Source organism: Quercus suber, unplaced genomic scaffold (assembly GCF_002906115.3).
Source record: "Quercus suber isolate HL8 unplaced genomic scaffold, Cork oak 2.0 scaffold_7, whole genome shotgun sequence".
Lineage (NCBI taxonomy): Eukaryota > Viridiplantae > Streptophyta > Magnoliopsida > Fagales > Fagaceae > Quercus > Quercus suber.
This window is the reverse complement of record NW_027069473.1, coordinates 1,403,532-1,408,890: the sequence shown is the minus strand read 5'-3', so window position 1 is coordinate 1,408,890 and position 5,359 is coordinate 1,403,532.

Here is a 5,359-nt window from a genome sequence, read left to right as displayed (position 1 = left end):
TTATAATTGTTTGTTCAATGTTCAAGATCACCTTTTGTAAGAGCTGAATCTATCTTCATCAAAATGTATAAATATTGTCTAAATTTGTTGGATTCTTCTTCATTTGCAAAATTTATGGCTTTGTTTTAATGTTTTGGTGTATTTATTTCCTAATTGTTTAATTGCTCATTTGTTAGTATAATAGCGACTATATTTATCTGTAAGTTCATGGAATTAAGTTAAAGCTTTACATATCCATAAAAGTCACTGGTCATATGACGTTGAACTATTATGTTTTATTTACAAAAAATTTGACGGTAAAAGCATTATCATACAAAATTGGTTGAGAATTTATTAGCACTTTTGAGTCTGTACTGATTGGTTGTGGCCAAAGCTAATCAGATTTACGCCCAGGTTTAATGATTGACATTAATTAAGAAAGAAGGGAAAATTGATGGCTTTTGTGTTTGTAATCTTTATGTATACAACGAAAACAAACTTTCCAGTTCAAGTTTGTGCCAAAAAGTGTTACTGTTTGATGTTAATTTTGCTTCAAGTATTTATTTTATATATCCTTGGCTAATGGAAGCCAAATTCTTTGCCATCATCATATGGGAAATAGCCAGTAGATTGTTAAAAACTAAATCAAATTTTCATATTTTTTGCAACTCAAACCATATTACAATGTTTGGTTTTGATTAGGTTCTGAATTGCATATTTTAATCTGCTTTTTTGTTCATTTTTTAAAAATTCAATGAATTCTTATTTTGTATTTTACTGAATTGTAAAACTGTTACGAGTTTTTTTTTAATTCTGCATTTGGTACCTCCACCATTTTCACATAGTGGCCTGCATTTGATGCTTTCTTCTTGATTTATCATAATCCAGTTTCTTTGTGAGTGGCGTCATGGTGATCGAGTTTTTGTTTTGGGTAATGATTGTTGTTTTCCGAACATAATGAAATTGATATTTTATTTTATTTTCTCCTTGAAACTTGATTTGATGTAATGTTTAACAGCATAGTCAAATGATTAAAATAAATACATTTTCCCCTTTTGTTTTGTGTTATTAAGTGAGTAGTATGATGTGTTGAGGTTTGAGTACAAAGTAGATTTACCTGCTAGGCTGAACATTATTTTAAGTTATGTGTGTTAGGCTATCTGCATAAGTTCATTTAATAATTAGATATGTAAATGATGCTGTATTGAACCATTTTGGTGAATAGGTATAGTTTTGCTGCTGACAAAATGCATCCATCTGGATAAATTGACTCAAGAGTCTCTAATAAATATATATAGGATGATTTGGATCTTGACCAGATAAATTGACATTGAGAAATGAAATTTACTGATTACTTAAAATGAGGGATTTGCTTTTGTGACCAAATGATTATTACACTTTCTTTTTTTTCATTTGCATCCTATTGATCTGATTCCGAACTAGATTTTATGGAATGTATATGGTTGTGATGCAGTGCGTATTCTTTGCTTAAGGATCCCCAGTGCAACAAAGGACTTACCAATGCTTTGGTCATTCAGTTGATTCCTTGCTGTCAGTCTGTACTTGCTGTCATGCTAGCAACAAAAGGAGTTGCAACCGTTTTTTCCTATTATTGGATTTGAACCAATGACTTACTACTTACTATTCAAAGGGGGGAGGAGAGCTAAGAAAGAGAAAGTGCTATCACTATTCGAAATGATGCAGCAACTAGCATGCTAAGATCAGAAGGGAAATAGCAACTATAAAATGCAATTTAGTTTTCAGTTTCTATTTTCCATCCTACTTAATTTGTTGTTTTTGAAGAGTGATTGAAATTGTAGAAATTTGAGATTTGAAAGTGTAATGTTTTTTATACAAAGTTGATTATCACTTAGATTTTAGTTAATATTCCACTCTATCTACATAATTATCAGTGTCAGCTAATTATGGTTAAAGAACATTTTTAAAAACTGTCAGTCATTGATCATATGGAATTTTCAACTTAGTGCTATTTTCACCATGTTTTTAACATGTGAAAGCAATTAGTTGGATAAAGTTTCAAAATATTAAAATAATAGCCAAATTCCTCTTCTACTTATGAGATTTCAAATGATCCCGTGCATTGCACGAGTTAAACGCTAGTATATAATAATAGATGAAGCTGAGAGAAACTTAAATTAAAATTCCAAATTAGAGTTTCAATTTTGCGCCATGTGTCCTAAATATTTATTCTTAAAGAGTTTTATTTCTCAATTTTAAAATCAAATGTGAGACACATCATAAATATTCATCCAAATGAGTTATTAAGTATAAAAACCAAAGAGTCTAGAATAAATGAATCATAAAAAAAATTAAAAAAAAAAAGTGCTTTACAATAATAAATAAATAAATAGACATGGACAATTTACATTTTATATCTAATAATATCCTTACAAAATATTTTAAAGAGTTAAAAAAATATAAAAATGACTATCAATAGTATTTAAATTATATATATAGGATTTATATTATGCATCTTATTGTATATCTTTAAGTGTATCCATGCATATACATGGGGTTATAAGCTAGTATATATTAATAGGCAAAACTCAGAGAAAGTTCAATTAGATTTTAGAATTGAGATCTAGTTTTGTGCCATTGAGTTATTGGTTGAAAAGCCAAGAGTCTATCCATTTTCAATTATACATTGTGTTTTTTTTTTTTTTTTCTTTGATGAGTCAATTATACATATTGTTGGCCCGTACTCAATAATAGTCAGCTAGATCATGACTTTCATTTGCTCTTTTTTTGAATTTTTCCGAATGTTTCGCTATAGTCAAAATTAATGGAGTTGAATACACTCTTAATTTTATTTCTTCTCATTTATTCATGTGTCGTACTTCTTTTTGAAGATTGAAACACATAGTATGAATATATAATAGTCCCCATCTGAAGGAGAACTACGTAGAGCCAATGGTGAAGGTTCATTTAGATCATGTGATGATTTTGTTAGAACAATATTTGACTATAGGGGTAAAAAGAATTGTCATTAGCAACAGAGGCTTTTGAGGATGCCTTGGATTCTTGGTCATCTTCCTCCTTTTTTGAGTTAGCATTTGCTCTGGTATCAGAGCCATCGCTTTCTGGCTAGTCATAGTTGTGTTGTGTTCTTTTTACTCTATCTTTTCCTGTTTGAATCTTTAATTTCTTACTCTTTTGTGTCTTCTTTTTGTCTCCGTTGGTGTCACCCTCATCATAAAGTGAATTCCCATAATTGAACTGTTAGGCCCGTGTTGCTAGGAGAGCGTTAGGGCATGAGAGGTATATGGTTGAATAGGGTATGTGTTATTGTTAGAACATATGTGATTCACTTGTTAGGAACATATGTCACTATTTTATGTAATTGGCTAATCCTTTGACAAAACGCACTTTACTTGTAATTGGGTAGATCTAGGATGCGTTTAACACTTTAAGAAACCTTGTTTCAAGTTGAAGTGTTGAAGGCATGCAAGTTTGTCCAAGATTCAAGTGTGAGAAGTGCTGCTCATTAAAACTCGACAGCTAGCTATCTATCGAGACCTGTAGAGTTGTTAAAGCTCGTGACTCGACAGCAGCTTGACAGATAGGGTATCTGTCGAGGTTTATGAAGTTTAGTTTTTCAAGACTTTTTTCAGGACTGTTTTTCATTCAATCCATGATTGTATGTTTGGGTTTTCTTTTCTCACAACCCTAGACATATAAAATGATTATTTTAAGGGCCGTCAAAGGTGGAACAAGTTGCACAAGTGTTGAGCAAAGTTTGTTCAAGCAAATTGTGACCAGAGACAGAATTTGCCCTAATTCATCTTTCTTGTGAAAAAGCTGTTGTGTTTGTGCACCATAGGGTTTTGTAACCAAGGAGCTTTTCGATCTTCATTGTTTAGATGAATTGAAGAACTTTGCAACCAACAATCTTCTCTAGTTGGTGATTGAAGTCGTGTACTGGGATCCACGCAATTGGTTAGTCACGTACTGGGAACCATGCATTACAAGGAGAGATTGTCACTACAGAACAAGTCCAATTGGGTATTGGGATAAGGGTTCAATTGTAGGTTGGTATAAGGTACTGAGATTCCTTTACTTGTAACCGCTTGTTGTGATAATAGTGGATTCTCAAGAGTGGTGACCTTAAAATCACCCGATGAGGTTTTTGCCGCGTAAGTTTTCCCCATTCGTAAACAAACCACTGTGTCAACTTATTTTCTGCTGCATACTTAGTTTAATTGGTGATTTGTTAGTGCTACCACGAGTTAGCATGTTAATTTGATTAATTAATAAACTTGGCTAATTAATCAATTAATTTCATCACAAGGGGTCAATACATTTTTGGCCTATCAGTTATGAAATGCAATGGTGGTAAGAAAGAAAAACACGATAAGTGAGTTTTAAACCTAGGCAGTATGGATAGATTATTTAGATCCAACTCTTTTGTTAACTCTGGATCTAGTATACCTCATGATATTATAAATGTGGAAGATTACTTTGTTGAAGATAATGATTTCACTAAGTTTAAAAAATGGTGCATTCCTAAAGTTGATGCTAAAATCTATATATAAAACAAATTGGATTCAATCTACTTTTAATAGTGAGTCTAATGTTACTCTATCTCAAAAACTCAGGAAAAATGTTGGCTTTTTAATAGAAAATGCATTAATGACTTTCTTGCTAAAGGATACAGTATTTTGCATATTGGCATGGTTCAGGTTGCTGTTAAACCTTTTACTTGAAAAGGTATTAAGGCTTTTGTTCTTATATGCTTAAGAGATGCTAGATTTAAAAATTTTCATACTAGTATTTCTTGTCTGCTTAAGAGATGCTAGATTTAAAAATTTTCATACTAATATTCTTGGCATGATTCAATTGTCTTTGTTTGATGGCCCTATTTATTTTGATTGTTACCATGATCCAACTCTTGCTTTAGATGATCCTAATATTGCTAAGGCTTTGACTTTAAATATTTTATCACTTGTTATGATATGGATGAAGGAAGTAAACCTCTTGCTACCATTTATTGCATTTATTATAGATTGTTAAAAACTACTCTTAATCCAAATGTTGGACTTAAAAGTACTGGCCACAAGACTTTATTAATCCAATGCTCCATTCCAGATGCTAAGGTTCAAATTCCAAAAATTATTTGTTGGAAAGATATTACCCTTCCTAATGAATGGTTGTTGGAATGAGAAACCCAGCCTACTAAATTTGCTTTTGATGAAATTAATCTTGATTATATCCAATAGTATCTTAATGGAAATGTTAAAATAAGTTTTGGTAATAATAAAAATAACAAACCTTTAATGATCAATGAAAGAAGACATTCTTTTGTTGGATTTGCTGTTGCTTAAAAACTATCAAGAAGAGATCAAGGTCGTAGTGATTTTTT